Raw genomic sequence first — 19,407 nt, 5'->3', positions numbered from 1 at the left:
TGTGCAGAGGGAGGAAGAGGAAGGGGCAAGAGAGAGTAAGAGAGGGGAGATGCCAGACCTGGAATGAAGTAAAGAGAGAGACCAAACCAAAAAGAGGGGGAGGAAAGCAGAAGAGAGGTGCTGGACTAAGGGAGAGAGAAATGCAAGACCACAAGAGGGACAGATACGTCTCTCGGTATCTGGTTCATAGATTTCACAGATACCTGAAGATAAGTACCGTTTTGGTCAAGAGTTATTTTCCCCGTCTTGGGGTCAGTACTCTGCCATGGCAGTGACTATTATATTGTGCTAGTCGCTGTATGAGTCTAGCGACAGCAACGATTTTTGAACTACTTTAGTTTTCACCTTGTTTGGCACTTTGTGCACTAACACTTGGGGGATTAGGACCTGGGGATGTAGCATAGGTTACCCTGTTGGGTTTCATTTTGTGACAACTTTCCTTTGAGGGGTTTATGTTATCCCGTTGTGAAGTTGTGTGAACTGAGGGTCCACCCCACCATTATTAATTATTTACTTTAGTTTTATTAACCAGTTTTTGGTTTTATTTTTGGTGGCTCTTTATTGTTGCTGTCGCTATACTCCTTGCAGCTCCATTTTTTGAGAGATCCATTTTTTCCATTTATTAGCCATTTCTCCTATTGGGTTATCTTTTTTAAAATCAGGTAATTAACCAGTTGCATCAGTTGGCCATCTGGGAGGCGCGAGATGCCGGTGGGGCTAGGAAGCGAAAGATGTTGTTTTTGACTATCTGGGAGCCGTACCTGCAAACTTTGCATCCAAAGGGCCGCAGTGCGGTCTTAAGATGGGTGTCCTAATCTGGGCGCTCAGTTAGTTGGGCTGGGAGAGTATTGGTGAGTATAGTTGGGATGGGGCGGAGAGTACCATTGGGGGGGAGGGGGGATTGGGGAGGGGAGGGGTATTGAACGGTTCTGGCACATAGTTCCGGTTGGGATCAATGGGTATGGGTGTGGGGAAGGGGTGGTGTGGCATCTTCGGGGCTCATAAGAGTCCCGAAGATGCCACACCACCTCTGAGTGCTTTCAGCCGCTTTATTCTCGTTCGCCCTATGTAGAGTAGAATGGGGGGGGAGAGTTTGGTAGCTGTTACTTTTCTTCTGTACCTACTTGTTTTTATTGTATATGATGCATCATTGTACTGTGCACCCTTGGGGTGCTCTGGCATTGTTTTTGTTGTTGTTTGCATCAATAAAAATTGTTTGTACCTAAAATCAGGTAATGGACATGGTCAACAATTTCAGGACTTGAGACCGTTTGATGTCTCCCAGACCTTGCTGCATCTTTGGTCTTGAAGTCTCCACACTGAAAGCTTTCATGTTACTTCTTCAATGTGGAATATGATAGGCATTTGTCACTCAATGTTTGTATCACACATTATCCTAGGACAAGCAGACAGCATATTCTCTACATGTGGTTGACGTCATCCATGGAGCCCCGTCGCGGACAGCTTTTCAAGCAAACTTGATTGAAGATTTCAAGTTTGCTGGTGCTGCACCACGCATGTGTGTGCCTTCCTGCTCCACTAGAGGGCACATCCCCTCCTCGTGGTATTCAGTTCTTAGTTTTCCGCGGAGCCAGAAAGCCCTGTCTTTTTTCTCTCTCCGTTCTAAGTGCCTTTCTTGCACCACGGCTTCTTTGTTTTCCTTCGGGAGTCGCTGTGCAGTTTTGTTTTCTTATTTGTTGTCGAGTTCTCTCGTTTTTTCCTTTTCGGTTCGGTGCCGGGGGCTCTCACTGGGTTTAAAAAGTGCTCGCAGTGTGGTCGGCTGCTTTCCCTTACCGACCCGCACCACTGATGCATCTTGTGCCTGGTAGCTGATCATCCGACGGACTCTTGTCCCAGGTGCGCGACTTTTCAGTCCTGGGCCCTTCGCCGTCGTCAGGCCCGCATGGTGGAGCTTTTTGCAGTGGAGCCGGACCTCGCTTCAGCCCCGTGACCTCGGCCCCATCCAAGTTGCCTTCGGTTTCGAAGGGATCGGCGTCCTCGACCTTGAAGACCTCGGCTCCGGGTAAGTCTCCTCTTCCTCCTTCAGGGTCAGCACTAGTAAAGAAGCCACCCTTGGAGTCTCCGGTCATCCAGGCGGCGAGTGGGGTCCCGCTGGCCTCAACAAGACCATCCAAGCGTGCTTCCACCACTCGGAAATACTCATCTACGACGTCGCCCTCGGTGGAATGCACTGCTGCACCTGACAGGCCTAATATGGTCTCAGTGCCGATGTTCCAGGAAATGCTCAAAGCTCTTATTTCCTCGGAGCTCTCCTCGGCCCTGGCTCGCATGGCCCCGGCCCTGACCTCGCAGGTGGACCAGCCTGAGCGTCATGTCGTGGACCGCCGGGACAAGGTGCATCGGTCTCGACCCCTTTCCTCCTCGGATTCTTCGCCTCTTCCTTCGAGGCGTTCCTCGCCCTCGGGGCACCTGAGGTCGAGCCGCCGGTCTCGGCGTCCCTCGACCTCGTCTCGATGGCCAGAACTCTCCGGGTCTCGGACTTGACTTTGTCCAACCCCCGGTTGTTGAGATCTCCTTCCCAGTCTGGGGCTCCGCGCCAGGAGGTTCCGGTTTTGAGGGATTCTCCCTCCCCTTCCCGAGGCTTGTCGCCTCGGCGGCATAGGGCCTCGGTGCCTCGGACCCCCGGGTCCTCACCTCCAGGAACTGTTCTCCTAGCGGGGTTTCCTCGGCTTCAGGGCATGTGGATACGGATAGGCCGTCTCACTATTCTAGGGAGGCGTCACTCTCCTTTTCCGCCGCTGTAAGGTCGCGCTCGACTACCCCCCTGGAGGGTCAGTCTGACAGCAGACCCTCTTCCTTCACTCGGTTCATTCAGGACATGGGAAAGCGCTCCATCTTGACCTCCAGTAGGACTCTAAGTACACCAAGGAGTTTTTGGAGGAGCTAGATCTTCCCAGTCCTCCTAGAGAGTCCTTGTGGCTCCCTTTGAACCTGGTCTTGCGGCAGATCTTTTTCCACAACTTGGAGACCCCTTATACAGTTCCGGCCATCCCGTCCAAAATGGAGTCTCGGTACCGGGGTTTGAGAAGGCTCAGCTTTCCCACCAGTCTCTGATGGTGGAATCTTCTCTGAAGAAGTCTCACCTTTCCAAGGTGTCCGCTGCGGTCCCGCTGGGTAGGGAGGGGCGAACTATGGACAAGTTTGGCCGACGCCTATATCAGAACTCGATGATGGCGAACAGGGTCTTGAACTATAACTTTACATTCACATCCTATCTCAAGTTCTTGGTCAAATCCTTGCCCGCCTTTCAGGATGACTAGCCCGTCCAGCGCCATGGAGTTTCGGCGGCTGGTGGATGTTCTTTCGCAGCTGAGACTTTACATGTTTCAAATGGCTTATGATGCCTTCGAACTTTCCTCTAGGGTCTCCGCCTTTGCGTTAGCCATGCGCCGCTTGGCATGGCTCCGCATTGTCGATATGGACCCCAATCTTCAGGATTGCTTGGCTATCCTTCCCTGTTTGGGGAACGAGCTCTTTGATGACTCTTTCGAGGCTGCCACCAAACGCCTCTCGGAGCACGAGCGTTCTTTTGCCTCCCTGGTTCGGGCCAAGCCAAAGCCCACCCCTCCCAAGGCCTATCGGATGCCCCCCAGGCAGTATCCACAGAAGTCTCCACCGGCCTTTTCCAGGCCTCCCCCTAGGCACCAGCAGCAGCAGAGGGCTCCCTCTAAGCCTCAGGCCCCTGCAGCAGCTAAGCCGGCGCCGTCCTTTTGACGGTCTGGGGGGGGGAGGGGACTGCCCCCCCTCTGCCCGGGACCTGTCCCTTCCCATCAGGGGCCGCCTTGCCGTCTTCTATCACAGCTGGGAGCTGATCACCTTGGACTCTTGGGTCCTCTCGGTCATCAGAGATGGTTATTCCCTGAACTTCCGGGTGTTGCCACCGGACAGACCTCCAGGAGAGTTTCTTGCCAATTGGACACAGCTTCCTTTGCTCCTCTTCGAGGCTCGAGCTCTTCTCCGCCTTCGGGCGATGGAGGAGGTCCCCCGGGTCAGCAGGGCTTGGGGTTTTACTCCCGGTACTTTCTAGTTCCCAAGAAGACTGGAGACCTCCGTCCCATCTTGGATCTTCGGAAGCTGAACCAGTTCCTCGTTCAGGAGAAGTTCAGGATGCTTTCGCTTCTTATCTTGTACCCCTTGATGGACGAGGGGGACTGGTTGTGTTCCCTCGATCTGAAGGAGGCTTACACTCACGTCCCTATACATCCGGCCTGTCGCAGGTTCCTCCGGTTTCAGGTGGGGGACTTACATCTACAATACCGGGTGCTCCCGTTCGGTCTTGCTTTGGCCCCACGGGTGTTCACGAAGTGTCTCGTGGTGGTGGCAGCGGCCTTGCGGTCGCAGGGCCTTCAGTTTTTCCCTTACCTCGACGACTGGCTTATAAAGGTCCCGTCGAGAGAGGGGGTTATTTCAGCGACCCGTCAGACTATTATCTTCCTTCAGCGTCTGGGGTTTGAGGTGAACTTCCTGAAGTCCCAGCTTTGCCCCTCTCAATCTCTGCAGTTCATCGGGGCTGTACTGGACACGGTTCGCCTCCGCTCGTTTTTGCCTCAGCCTCAACAGGATGCGCTCGTGCGGCTGAGTCGGCAGGTTTCCCTGAGGTCTGAGGTCTCGGCCAAGCAGATGATGATCCTTTTGGGACACATGGCCTCCACCATTCATGTCACGCCCTTTGCCAGATTGCATCTTCGGGTCCCTCAGTGGACTCTGGCGTCTCAGTGGCGGCAGGATCGGGTTCCTGCTTCTCAACACATTGTGGTGACTCCCTCTTTGAAACGCTCGCTCCGTTGGTGGACCAACTCTTCCAATCTTTCCAGCGGGTTGCTCTTTCTCGTTCCTCTGCATCGAAAGATCCTAACGACGGACTCCTCGGCATATGCCTGGAGGGCTCACCTCGATGGTCTTCAGACTCAGGGTCTCTGGTCGGCGGCAGACCGTCGCTGCCACATCAATCTGTTGGAGCTCCGGGCCATTTATCTCGCAGTGGTGGCTTGCCGTCATTTGCTGCAGAATCAGGTCGTCCTGGTGCGCACCGACAATCAGGTGACGATGTATTACGTCAACAAGCAAGGGGGAACGGGTTCTCTGTCCCTTTGTAGGGAAGCTCTGCGTCTTTGGCAGTGGGCGTTACGCCACAACATCTTTCTTCAAGCGGTTTACATCCAGAGCGAGCACAACTGTCTGGCAGACAGGTTGAGTCGCATTCTTCAGCCGCACGAGTGGTCTATTCATTCCCAGACTCTGCGCAGGTGTTTCTTCGGAGGGGGACTCCTCAGATAGATCTGTTCGCCTCGCCTCTCAACCACAAGTTACCTCACTTCTGCTCGAGGATCTATTCCCCAGATCGTCTGGAGGCCGATGCTTTCCTTCTGGATTGGTCGGGCAGGTTCCTTTATGTGTTCCCTCCCTTTCCTTTGATTCTAAGGACGCTTGAGCATCTCAAGTCGGCGGGGGCCACGATGATTTTGATCACTCCTTGGTGGCCTCGGCAGCCGTGGTTTTCCCTTCTTCTTCAACTGAGTGTCAGGGAACCTCTGCTTCTGCCTGTATTTCCTTCTCTGCTGTCTCAGAGTCGGGGTTCACTACTGCATCCCAATCTGCAGTCTCTGCACTTGACAGCTTGGTTCCTTTCCGCCTGACTCCTCCTTTTGAGTTATCCCAGTCGGTCAGGGATGTTCTGGAAGCTTCTCGAAAGGCTTCTACTAGACAGTGTTATTCTTAGAAGTGGCCTCGGTTCGCCACATGGTGTGCTTCGCATCGTGTGAATCCTGTGTCTGCCTCTTTGCCTTCGGTTTTGGATTACTTGTTTTCGTTGTCACGATCTGGCCTCAAAACTACTTCTATTCGAGTCCATCTTAGTGCGATTGCTGCTTTTCATCAGCAGCTTGACGGGAAATCGCTCTCGGTCCACCCTCTGGTGTCTCGGTTTATGCGGGGGTCTCTTGAATGTCCATCCTCATCTCAAGCCTCGCCCTGTAGTTTGGGATCTTAATGTGGTTCTGGTTCAATTGATGAAACCTCCCTTTGAGCCCATGAATACTGCCCATCTGAAGTTCCTGACTTGGAAGGTGATATTTCTGATTGCTCTCACTTCTGCTCGCAGAGTCAGTGAGCTTCAGGCTCTGGTTGCGGATCCACCTTTTACGGTTTTTCATCATGAAAAGCTGCATTCTAAGCTGCATTCTAAGCTGCATTCTAATCCTGGTGAGGTGGCGCTTCACACTCTTGACTGTAAGCGGGCGTTGGCTTTCTATCTCCAACGCACCCAGTCTCATCGGAAGGTCCCTCAACTTTTCTTGTCCTTTGATCCCAATCGGTTGGGCCGTCCTGTTTCCAAACGCACCTTGTCTAACTGGTTGGCCGCTTGTATTTCCTTCTGCTACGCTCAAGCTGGTCTCTCGTTGCATGGTCGGATCATGGGGCATAAAGTCCGAGCGATGGCAGCTTCTGTCGCTTTCCTCAGGTCTACGCCAATTGAGATCTGCAAGGCTGCCACTTGGTCTTCGGTTCATACCTTCACCTCTCACTACTGTCTGGATACTTTGTCCAGGAGCCACAGCCGGCTTGGCCAGTCGGTTTTGCATAATCTGTTTTCCTGAATTGCTAACTTCCCTCCGTCAAATTGCCGGGAAACAAGGGTGCAGGCATAAAACTGGGGCTGTACTATCGCCCACCTGGTACGCCGGAGGAAATCGGACACGACTTGGAAGCTGAACTGAGACAAGAATGCAGGACTGGAAGTGTAACAGTGATGGGGGACTTCAACTACCCGGGGATTGACTGGAGTACGGGTCACTCCAACTGCACTAGGGAAACTGGATTTGTAGAAGCTGTGAGGGACTGCTTCATGGAACAACTAGTCAGGGAACCGACGCGAGGGAGTGCTTCTCTTGACCTCATCCTAAACGGATTAGGGGGGCCTGCAAGAGGGGTAGAAGTGGGAGGACCACTAGGCAACAGTGACCGCAACGCGATCCGATTCACATTAGAAAGGGGGACACCCACAGTAAGGAGGACCGCAACAACTGCGCTCAACTTCAGGAAAGGGAACTATGTTGCTATGAGGGAAATGGTGGGGAGGAAGCTCAAAAACATCCTTAGGATGGAGACTGTAGGAAGCGCCTGGACCCTATTCAGGGACACCCTGCAGGAAGCACAAAGAATGTACGTCCCAAGTTTCAGGAAAGGCGGCAAGAACAAGCTGTCAAAGGACCCGGTTTGGATCTCAACAGAAGTAAAGAGGGCAATAAACGACAAGAAAGTGTCCTTCCGGAGATGGAAAAAGGACCCAACGGAGGAAAATCACCAGGCGCACAGGAAATGCCAAAAGGAATGCCACCGAGAGGTTAGAAAAGCAAAAGGGAAATACGAAGAGGGGCTGGCCAGGGAGGCGAAAAACTTCAAGGCATTCTTCAGTTACGTAAAGGGGAAGTGACCAGCGAGAGAGGAGGTGGGGCCGTTGGACGATGGGGATAGGAAGGGAGTGATTAAGGAGGATAAAGAGGTAGCTGAGAGGTTGAACACGTTCTTCTCGTCGGTTTTCACGAGAGAAGACACATCTAATATACCGGACTCAGAGGAGCTCATGAGTGGGGAACAGGCTGAAAAATTAGAACACATAGAGGTAAGTAAGGAGGATGTCCTCAAGCAGATAGACAGGTTAAAATGCGGCAAATCGCCGGGCCCGGACGGGATCCACCCAAGGGTTCTGAAAGAACTAAGACAAGAAATAGCGGGCACAATCCAGCATGTTTGCAACCTATCCTTGAAAACTGGAGAGGTACCAGAGGACTGGAAATTGGCGAATGTCACACCTATCTTCAAGAAGGGATCGAGGGGTGACCCCGGGAACTACAGGCCGGTGAGCTTGACTTCAATTATAGGGAAGATGGTGGAAGCTATGATCAAGGACGGTATTTGCGAGCATATCGAGAGATATGGCCTACTGAGAACAAGCCAGCATGGATTCTGTAAGGGAAGGTCATGCTTAACGAACCTTCTGTACTTCTTTGAGGGAATAAGCAGTCGGGTGGACAATGGGGAACCTATAGACATCATTTACCTTGATTTTCAAAAGGCTTTCGACAAGGTGCCACATGAAAGGCTGCTTAGGAAGCTGTGGAACCACGGGGTGGGAGGGGATGTGCACAGATGGATCGAGCACTGGTTGTCGGGTAGACTGCAGAGGGTCGGAGTAAAGGGACAATACTCTGACTGGCGGGGAGTCACGAGTGGTGTGCCACAGGGATCGGTGCTGGGGCCGTTACTCTTCAACATATTTATCAATGACCTGGAAAAGGAGGCAAAGTGCGAGGTTATAAAATTTGCAGACGATACCAAACTGTGCGGCAGAGTTAGGTCCAGGGAGGAGTGTGAGGACCTGCAAAGGGACCTGGACAAGCTGGAAGACTGGGCAAACAAATGGCAAATGTGCTTTAACGTGGAAAAATGCAAGATCATGCATATAGGGAAAAAGAACCCGCTGTTCAACTACAAATTGGGGGGGGGGCATTGTTGGGAGACAGCAGTCTTGAGAGAGACTTGGGTGTGCTGGTGGATGCATCACTGAAGCCATCTGCACAGTGCGCAGCAGCCTCGAAAAAAGCCAACAGGATGCTGGGCATCATAAAGAGGGGCATAACAACCAGGACGCGGGAAGTCATCATGCCATTGTATCGAGCGATGGTGCGTCCACATCTGGAATACTGTGTTCAATATTGGTCGCCTTACCTCAACAAGGACATGGCGGTACTTGAGAGAGTCCAAAGGAGAGCAACGAAACTGGTAAGAGGGCTGGAACACTGCCCATACGCCGAGAGGTTGGATAGGCTGGGGCTCTTCTCTCTGGAAAAAAGGAGGCTCAGGGGAGATATGATAGAGACCTTCAAGATCATGAGGGGCATAGAGAGAGTGGATAGGGACAGATTCTTCAGGCTGAAGGGGTCAACAGGCACGAGGGGGCATTCGGAGAAACTGAAGGGAGATAGGTTCAGAACAAATGCAAGGAAGTTTTTTTTCACCCAAAGGGTCGTGGACAATTGGAATGCGCTACCGGAGGAAGTGATCAGGCAGAGTACGGTACAAGGATTCAAACAGGGATTGGACGGATTCCTGAGGGATAGGGGGATCGTGGGATACTGAGAGAGGTGCTGGGATGTAACACAGGTATAGAAAGCTAACCAGGTAATAAGTATAGAAATCCAACCAGGTCGTGCATGTGCAAGACCGGAGGGTTAGGACTTCGATGGGAAGATAGGACTCAATGGGAAACCAAGGTGGCAAGGGGGCCCCTTTTGGTGACTCAGACAGGCCGTGACCTGTTCGGGCCGCCGCGGGAGCGGACTGCTGGGCGGGATGGACCTATGGTCTGACCCGGCGGAGGCACTGCTTATGTTCTTATGTCCCTTTTTGGTTAGCTTGGAGGTCACCCACATGTAGAGAATATGCTGCCTGTTTGTCCTGGGATAAAGCATAGTCATTTACCATAACAGGTGTTATCCAGGGACAGCAGGCAGATATTCTCGCAACCCTCCCACCTCCCCGGGTTGGCTTCTTTGATAGCTATCTGAACTGAAGACCACGAGGAGGGGATGCGCCCTCTAGTGAAGCAGGAAGGCACAAACATGCGTGGTGCAGCACCAGCAAACTTGAAATCTTCAATCAAGTTTTCTTGAAAAGCTGTCCGTGACGGGGCTCCGTGGATGACGTCACCCACATGTAGAGAATATCTGCCTGCTGTCCCTGGATAAAGCAATGTTACTTACCGTAACAGTTGTTATCCAGGGACAGCAGGCAGCTATTCTCACTAGTGGGTGATGTCATCCGACAGAGCCCTGATACGAACATCTTGCAAGCATGTCTTGCTTGAAGAAACTCAGAAGTTTCGAGATGCCCGCACCGCGCATGCGCCAGTGCCTTCCCGCCCGATGGTCCGAGCGTGTCTCCTCAGTTCAGGTAGCTAACAGAGAAGCCAACCCAGGGGAGGTGGGTGGGACGTGAGAATAGATGCCTGCTGTCCCTGGATAACAACTGTTACGGTAAGTAACATTGCTTTATCCCAGGACAAGCAGGCAGGTATTCTCACTAGTGGGTGACCTCCAAGCTAACCTCAATGGGATGGTGGGAGAGTTGGCAACTTAGGAGAATAAATTTTATAACACTGTTTGGTCAAACTGTCCATCCCTTCTGGAGAAAGTATCCAGACAATAATGAGAGGTGAATGTATGAACCGAGGACCAAGTGGCAGCCTTACAAATCTCCTCAATCGGTGTCGATCTGAGGAAGGCTACAGAGGCTGCCATTGCTCTGACCTTATGGGCTGTGACCTTACAGGGAAGGGGTAATCCAGCCTGGGCATAGCAGAAAGAGATACAAGCTGCCATCCAGTTGGAGATGGTGCGCTTCGATACAGGTCGTCCCAACTTGTTTGGATCAAAGGAGACGAAAAGTTGAGGAGCAGTTCTGTGTGGCTTGGTGCGATCCAAGTAGAAAGCCAAAGCACGTTTACAGTCCAGAGTGTGAAGAGCTGATTCTCCAGGATGAGAATGAGGCTTTGGAAAAAACACTGGAAGCACAATGGATTGGTTGAGATGAAATTCAGAGACCACTTTAGGTAGGAATTTAGGATGAGTGCGGAGGACCACCTTGTCATGATGGAAGACTGTGAAAGGCGGGTCCGCCACTAAGGCCTGAAGCTCACTGACCCTACGAGCAGACGTGAGGGCCACAAGAAAAACCACTTTCCAAGTTAGAAACTTTAGCGGAGCCTTGTTGAGAGGCTCAAACGGAGGTTTCATAAGCTGAGAAAGGACAACATTGAGATCCCAAACCACTGGAGGATTTGACATGAAAAAGTCCTTTCATGAATCTGGAAACCACAGGATGAGAAGAGAGAGGTTTCCCTTGTAGAGGCTGATGGAAAGCCGCAATAGCACTCAGGTGGACTCGTATAGGTGTAGACTTGAGACCAGACTGAGACAGGTGTAGAAGATAGTCCAATACAGAGGATAGGGAGGCTCGCTGAGGCTCCTTGGAATTGGAAACACACCAGGAAGAAAATCTAGTCCACTTCTGGGAGTAGCATTGACGAGTAGCAGGCTTCTGGGAAGCCTCTAAGACATCCCTCACTGCCTGGGAAAACTGGTGAGGAGTTACGTTGAGAGGAACCAAGCTGTCAGGTGGAGAGACTGCAGGTTGGGATGAAGCAGAGACCCCTGATGCTGAGTAAGCAGTGAAGGAAACACTGGAAGTAGGCACGGTTCCCTGCTGCTGAGTTGAAGGAGAAGGGATAACCAAGGTTGTCTGGGCCACCGAGGAGCTATCAGGATCATGGTGGCATGGTCGGACTTCAGCTTGACCAGAGTCTTTTGAATGAGAGGAAACGGAGGAAACGCATACAGAAAGCAATTCCCCCAATCCAGCAGAAAAGCACCTGCCTCGAGGCGATGAGGATCGTAGATCCTGGAGCAAAATTGAGGCAGCTTGAAATTGTGGGGAGCCGCAAAGAGGTCTATCTGAGGCGTCCCCCACTGAGCGAAGATCTGATGAAGGATCCTGGAATGGAGTGTCCATTCGTGAGGCTGGAGAAGACGACTCAGGTTGTCCGCCAAGACATTGTCCTTCCCCTGAATGTAGACAGCTTTGAGGAAGGCGTTGTGGTGAATCGCCCAATCCCAGACTCTGAGAGCTTCCTGGCAGAGCCCGTGCCTCCCTGCTTGTTGACATAATACATGGCGACCTGATTGTCGGTGCAAATGAGGACCACCATGTCGTGAAGCAGATGTTGAAAAGCTTGAAGAGCATTGAAGATGGCCCTGAGCTCCAGAAGATTGATTTGATGGAGTCGGTCCGCACTGGTCCAGAATCCCTGAGTGCGAAGACCATCCAGATGAGCTCCCCAGGCATAGGTCGAGGAATCGGTTGTGAGAACCTTCTGGTGGGGAGGAGTGTGAAACAGAAAACCTCTGGATAGATTCGAAGAGGTCATCCACCAAAGTAGAGACTGCTGAAGAGCAGGAGTGACGATGATGTGCCGAGACAACGGATCTGATACCTGAGTCCATTGAGATGCCAGGGTCCACTGAGGAATTCTGAGATTGAGCCTGGCAAACGGCGTCACATGAACTGTAGAGGCCATGTGGCCCAGGAGGACCATCATGTGTCTCGCTGAGATGGACTGGCAAGAAGACACAGACTGGCAGAGATGAAGAAGAGCATCCATGCGCTGAGGAGGAAGGAACGCTCTGAGGCAAACGGTATCCAGGACCACCCCGATGAAGGGGAGAGACTGGGTAGGTTGTAGATGAGATTTGGGAAAGTTGATCTCGAATCCCAAACTCTGCAGGAATAGAATCGTGGACAGGGTCGCCGAGATGACCCCCGAGGCCGAGGGAGCCTTGATCAGCCAGTCGTCGAGGTAGGGAAATACCTGAAGACCCTGGTTCCGGAGTGCCGCGGCCACCACCACCAGACACTTCGTGAAGATTCTGGGGGACGAAGACAGGCCGAATGGAAGCACTCGATACTGTAGATGGAGATGTCCCACCCGAAATCTGAGGAACTTGCGAGAGGCCGGATGAATGGGAATGTGAGTGTAGGCCTCCTTGAGATCCAGAGAGCATAACCAGTCGTTCTGCTCGAGGAGGGGGTAGAGAGACGCGAGTGTCAGCATGCGAAACCTCTCTTTGACAAGGAATTTGTTGAGGACCCTGAGGTCCAAAATGGGTCGCAGGTCGCCCGTCTTCTTCGGAACAAGGAAGTACTGGGAGTAAAACCCCTGGTTCAGTTGGTCCGTCGGGACCGGCTCTACGGCACGAAGCTGGAGCAAAGCCTGAGCTTCTCGAAGAAGAAGAGCGGTCTGAGTCAAGTTGGAAGGATACTCTCTTGGAGGGTGGTCTGGAGGGACCCGATGGAAATGAAGAGAGTATCTTTCCCTGATTATAGTAAGGACCCAGAGGTCGGTTGTTATGGCCTCCCAGCGATGATAAAAATGATGGAGGCGCCCTCCGATGGGAAAAACAGGGGTAGGCAGAACGAGGTTGGTTATGCCCTCGACGAGACAGTCAAAAAGGCTGAGTGGCCTTAGGGACAGCAGGCGACTTAGACTTAGGCTGACCCTTCTGAGGAGGTTGACGCTTCGCCGGTTGCCTCGCAGGCGGAGCTTGCCTCGGCTGGTAACGCCGCTGATAGATCAACGGTGGACGGGAAGGTCGAGACTGTGGAGGCTTAGGCTTCGGCCTAAGAATGGATTGGAAGGACTTTTCATGATCAGACAACTTCTTCGTGACAGTCTCGATGGATTTGACAAAAAGATCCGCCCCAGCACACGGGACGTTCGCCAGGCGGTCCTGAAGATTGGGGTCCATATCAATGGTCCGCAACCAGGCCAAACGACGCATCGCTACTGAGAAGGCCGCCGCTCGGGCAGAGAGCTCGAACGCATCATAGGCAGATTGCATCAACTGAAGCCGAAGTTGGGACAGCGAAGCAACCACTTCCTCAAACTCAAACCGAGCCTGGGACTCGATGTATGGAGTGAATTTTCGAAGCACAGGCAGAAAAAATTCCAAGTAGGCTGCAAAGTGGAAATTGTAATTCAGGACTCGGGACATCATCATAGAATTCTGATAGATGCGTCGACCAAACTTATCCATGGTTCTGCCCTCGCGGCCCGGAGGCACCGAAGCATAGACCTGGCCAGGATGAGACCGCTTCAGCGAGGATTCGACCAGGAGGGACTGGTGAGAAAGCTGAGGACCCTCGAAGCCCTTATGATGTACCGTGCGGTACCGAGCATCCAATTTTCCAGGGACCGCAGGGATAGAGTAAGGAGACTCGAAGCACCTCATGAAGGTCTGGTCGAGGAGCTTGTGCAGAGGAAGGCGCAAGGACTCGGCCGGAGGACGAGGCAAGTGCATGGTATCGAGGTACTCCTTGGAGTATCGAGACCCAACATCGAGGGTAATGTCCATGTCATCCGCCATCTGTCTGAGGAATGAGGAAAAAGACAGTTGGTCCGCCGTCGCCGGTCTACGAGAAGGACTAGAAGAAGATGAGGCTTCGGGCTCCATAGAGGCCTGTAAGCAACAGGGCGAGTAGAAAACCTCGGGGTCCTCGAACTCCGGGCCCGGAGGAGGAGACCCAGTCGAGGCAGCATACCCCATCCGAGGCAATTTCTTCTGAGGCGAGACGGTCGAGTGTCGAGAGGAATGCCTCGAAGAGTGTCTGGATCGATGCCCCTCTCAATGCCGGGAAGGGGATCGAGCCCTTCTGTGAGAAACCTGGTCAGACGCCTCCAAGGAACAGATCGGACTTGATGTCGACGATCGCAGAGGCGGAAGAGCCGATGCCTCCCCCGACGACGCCCAAGCTTGATAGGGGGTTCGGAAGAACTCGTCCTGCTTCCTGCTATGCCCAGGGCTGGGAGGCCTCGAAGGTGGACGCCACACAGTGTCATGGGGCGGGGTAACAGGTTCCAATGGAGGCAAATCACTAAGTGAAGCTTTTCTCGAGGGGATAGGTTCCAAGGGAGGCATATCACTAAGGGAAGCCTTCCTCGAGGGAATCGGTTCCAAAGGAGGCATAGCACCAACCGAGGACCGCCTCAAGGACCCGGACACCGCTCTTCGCTCCTCCTCGCCGAGCAACGAGGTCGTGCGGCGTGGCGGAGGAGGAGGGGGCGGACCACCCCTCGGAACCGGAACTGGGAGGTCACCCTGGATCGAGGCAATCAGCCGGGGTCCCATGGTTTGCATGAGTTCCACAAACTGAGCCTCCAGAAGGGACTTCAACGAAGCCGATATGGAGGGATCCGCACCAAAAGGGGGCCCTTCCGCACGGTCTCCGCGTTCTTTCGGTGCCGTGTGCTTCTGCTTGCCAGCCTTCGGCACTTTAGAAACATAGAAACATGGTGGCAGAAAAGGGCTATAGCCCACCAAGTCTGCCCATTCCAAAGTATTCGCTCCCGAATTTATTCCCTTAAAGATCCCACGTGAGCATCCCATTTACTCTTAAAATCCTTCACGCTGCTGGCTTCAACAACCTGCAGTGGGAGTTTGTTCCACTGATCCACCACTCTTTCGGTGAAGAAGTACTTTCTGGAGTCTCCCTGAAACTTCCCTCCTCTGATCTTCAGCGGATGCCCTCTGGTGGTCGAGGGACCCATAAGACAGAAGATATCATCTTCCGACTCAATGCGACCCGTGATGTACTTAAACGTTTCAATCATGTCTCCCCTTTCTCTTCGTTCCTCAAGTGAGTACAGTCGCAACTTCTTTAGTCTTTCTTCATATGTTAGATCCTTTAGCCCCGAGACCATCCTGGTGGCCATTCGCTGAACCGACTCGATCCTCAGCATGTCTTTACGGTAGTGTGGTCTCCAGAATTGAACACAGTACTCCAAGTGAGGCCTCACCATGGATCTGTACAATGGCATAATGACTTCAGGTCTCCTGCTGACAAAACCTCTGCGGATACAACCCATCATTTGTCTTGCCCTGGAGGAAGCCTTCTCCACTTGATTGGCAGCCTTCATGTCATCACTAATAATCACTCCTAGATCACGTTCTTCCTTGGTCCTAACCAAGGTCTCTCCATTTAGTGCATAAGTTCACTTTAAGCACCACCGGTGGAACTGTAGGCGTCGATACCTGCTCCGAGGAGACGGAGGAAGGCACCGGCGCCGAAGTCGAGGCCGAAACCGGCGTGAACGATGCCGGTTTCAGGAGGCCCGAAGCAGCCGTGGAGGCAGCGGGCTTCGCCGATGGAGTTGAAGCACCAGTCGAAGTTGAGGTTGAAGCTGAAGGATCCAAAGAAGCTTCCATCTTGAACATGGACTCCCACAGCAGACAGCGGCGCTTAAACGCTCTCGCCGACAAAGTGGAGAAAGGCCGGCACGATCTCGGGAAGTGATCCGGTCCCAGACACTGTAAGCAGCGTTGATGAGGGTCTGTGAGCGAAATCGCACGCTGGCACTTGCTACACTTTTTAAAACCGGTAATCGGCCAGGACATAGGCCGGAAAAGTTCCGCCGCAAGGTCGAAGGCGCGGGGCCCCAGCCACGCGGCCGACCCAGTGCCGGAAGAAAAATTTTTTTTTTTTTTAAAAGAAATCAAAGAAAGAAACAAATGCACAGGCAAGCCAAAAGAACTCAACCCGCGGCAAAACAGAAGGCAAAAACGAAATTCAATGGGCGCGAAATTGAAGATAGACTTCTCAGCTCCGCGGAAGAAAAAGAACTGAGGAGACACGTCCGGACCATCGGGCGGGAAGGCACTGGCGCATGCGCGGTGCGGGCATCTCGAAACTTCTGAGTTTCTTCAAGCAAGACATGCTTGCAAGATGTCCGTATCGGGGCTCTGTCGGATGACATCACCCACTAGTGAGAATACCTGCCTGCTTGTCCTGGGATAACACCTGTTACGGTAAGTAACTGTGCTTTCAAGGATTTCCTTTGTTCTTCTGCAAGAATAGGAACTTCAAGATGACTTGGAGTTCCACACTTGAATATTCCACACTTTTCTTGACATGTTTCAATCAATGATCTGAAACAATGTCAAAACACAGAATTACAATTCTGCAAACTGGAACTTTGCAAAATAAAACACAGTTTTCAGTTATAGTGGCAAAATAACACTCAGGAAGTTGGTTGGGCTGAGAACTTTTCGTATTTAGACATTTTCTGCCATTTTCTGCGTACCAGAAAAATACTTGCTCTACTCTTCAATCCTATTCCTAGCACTGCTCTCTCTGTCCCAACTCTGTTGATGGTATATTTCAGGCTTTATCATCATCTTCCTTTTCAGTTCTTACCAGTCCTACCAAGGTCAATTTGAAATCCCTCTCCAAGCAGAGCTGGTAACATCATGTATGTTTAGATGGTTATCTCTGAACAGATTTTCAGCCACATTTACCTGGCTAAATGTATAGAGAGAGCAATAGATAATGGTTACTGCATTTGGGCAGACTGGATAGGCCATTTGGCCTTTATCTGCCATCACGTTGCTATGTAAAATCTGAGCAGGTCAATTTGAGCCTGCTATATGTGTAGCTAGAGTTAGCAAGTTAGCCCAGGAATGTTTCTAGTCTGACTCCTTTTTTTTACTGGACTAGATTTATGCAGCTTCTGATTTTAACTGCACACATTTAGCTCATGAGAGGAGACAGATTGATAAGCAAATAGATCTTTTGAGTGTCGATCGCTTACTTATCCAAAACCCAGGAGTACTCATACACTAAAATTTACATATAAGTAAAAGTGAATCACTTAACTGGACTTAAGGCTTTTTACTGTCTCAGCCACCATATGGGCAACAATACTGAATGGGTAAAAATCCTGACAATCCAAATTTCAGCTTCACAGCCTGCTTAGAGGCACAAGAATTAACATCAGCTATGTTACGAGAGCATTCATATCTTAGAATCAATCTTCAAAAACTCCTGGATCCAGGATGTGTGCTGTGGGAAGAGAAAAAAACTTTTATTAGACATCATGAAATACCAGTATGTTAGATGCTGAATCGTTTCACCATCCTGTGTATACTAATGTTAGGGATATAAGTTTTCATGTTTATTGTAGCTTGATATACCACTTTATATACTAAAGCGGTTTACATCATACAAAATTTTAAAAAACAAAAAAGAGAATAATTAAAAACAGGGGAAAGGACATAAAGACACAAAAATTCAGTTGGCAAGACAAGGAACAAGAGGGAAATGGGAAGGGTTACAATTCTTAAAATAAAATAAGGAGGTAATGGACAGAACAATATGGTAAAGGAAAAGACACAAACAAACCCTTTTATCTAAATCTCAAATGCATCCCTAAAGAGAAAGGTTTTAAGATTAGATCTGAAATTATTAGAGTTCGTCTCCCATCTTAGAGTTATTAGGAGGGCATTCCATAATGTGGGTATGACTACAGAATAACTGTCGAACGGATGGAACTGTAAGAAGAGGATGTGGTAAGAGCGAATAGCATAGCTGGTTTTAAGAAAGGTTTGCACAGGTTCCTGGAGGAAAAGTCCATAGTCTATTATTGAGAAAGACATGGGGGAAGCCACTGCTTGCCCTGTATTGGTAGCATGGAATATTGCTACTCCTTGGGTTTTGGCCAGGTACTAGTGACCTGGATTGGCCACCTTGAGAACGGGCTACTTGGCTTGATGGACCATTGGTCTGACCTAGTAAGGCTATTCTTATGTTCTTAAGATGTTGCCGAGATGATCTTAGTGATCGTGAAGTTTCATACGAGATCAAAAGTTTGTCAGTAAACAAGGGGGAGTGATTGGCTTGAACACTGAAAGCAAGAAAAAGAATTCTGAATGTAATTCTAAGGGAGATGGGCGACCAATGGGCCTTTTTTAAAAGAGGGGTTACAAGAACAAACTTCTTAGCATTAAAGATAATTTTTACAGCAGTATTTTGAATAATTTGTAATCTCCTGATCTCTCAAAAGAACTGTTCAACCTAGTCACGAACTTATTCGACACCACACGCTACACTCAACCCAGGCATAATATTAGGCTACCTTTTGCAAATGATCTAGCACAGTATTTTGATTCAAAAATTAAAAACCTAAGAAATAACTGTTCGACAAATGACAACACGAACATCAAATAGTTAACATACAAAGAAATGAAATACCAGCAGACATGATTTGGAACTCCTTTCAAAATTTAGAATGGAATAATTATATCAAATTATATATCAAGTACACTAACATAGAAACATAGAAACAGACGGCAGATAAGAGCCATGGCCCATCTAGTCTGCCCACCCCAATGACCTTCCCCTACCTTTTTCTGTGAATAGATCTCACGTGTCTATCCCATTTGGCCTTAAAATCAGGCACGCTGCTGGCCTCAATAACCTGAAGTGGAAGACTATTCCAGCGATCAACCACCCTTTCAGTGAAAAATAATTTCCTGGTGTCCCCGTGCAGTTTCCCGCCCCTGATTTTCCATGGATGCCCCCTTGTTGCCGTGGGACCCTTGAAAAAGAAGACATCTTCTTCCACCTCGATGCGGCTCGTGAGATAGTTGAATGTCTCGATCATGTCACCCCTCTCTCTGCGTTCCTCTCTCTGTGTTCCTTATCCAGCCGTTCCACTAAATCATTCTGCGTCTTGGACTCCTGTCCCCCAGAAATTATGAAAGCAGCCCCTCTAGGCTTTAAACTAACTTTGTTGAATTATTTGACGATAATATAAAAAATGGAAAATTCCTTGCTAATAATGGCATCATAATAACCCCAATTCCAAAAAATCACAAAGAATCACTAGCATTAGAAACCAACTATAGACCAGTAGCATCCATTCCATTTTTTGTAAAAATCATGGAAGGATTGGTACATACCCAATTGATGGAATATCTTGATAAGTTCGCTCTTTTA

At 50.6% G+C, this 19,407-nt stretch overlaps 1 protein-coding gene across 3 annotated transcripts in view; it reads right to left on the bottom strand.

Annotated features, from left to right (window-relative positions):
- Positions 1-19,407, bottom strand: part of GLB1L (galactosidase beta 1 like) — a 390,615-nt gene that overhangs the window by 339,354 nt on the left and 31,854 nt on the right. For 2 of the 3 annotated variants that reach the window (XM_033946520.1, XM_033946519.1), the window contains exon 2: positions 17,287-17,472. The gene's annotated coding sequence lies outside the window, so the exon portion shown is untranslated. Of the gene's footprint in view, positions 1-17,285; positions 17,473-19,407 lie in introns of all 3 variants that reach the window. The other variant, XM_033946517.1, reaches the window with a different exon arrangement.

Source organism: Geotrypetes seraphini, chromosome 5 (assembly GCF_902459505.1).
Source record: "Geotrypetes seraphini chromosome 5, aGeoSer1.1, whole genome shotgun sequence".
Classification (NCBI taxonomy): domain Eukaryota; kingdom Metazoa; phylum Chordata; class Amphibia; order Gymnophiona; family Dermophiidae; genus Geotrypetes; species Geotrypetes seraphini.
This window is presented reverse-complemented; position numbering and strand designations above follow the sequence as displayed.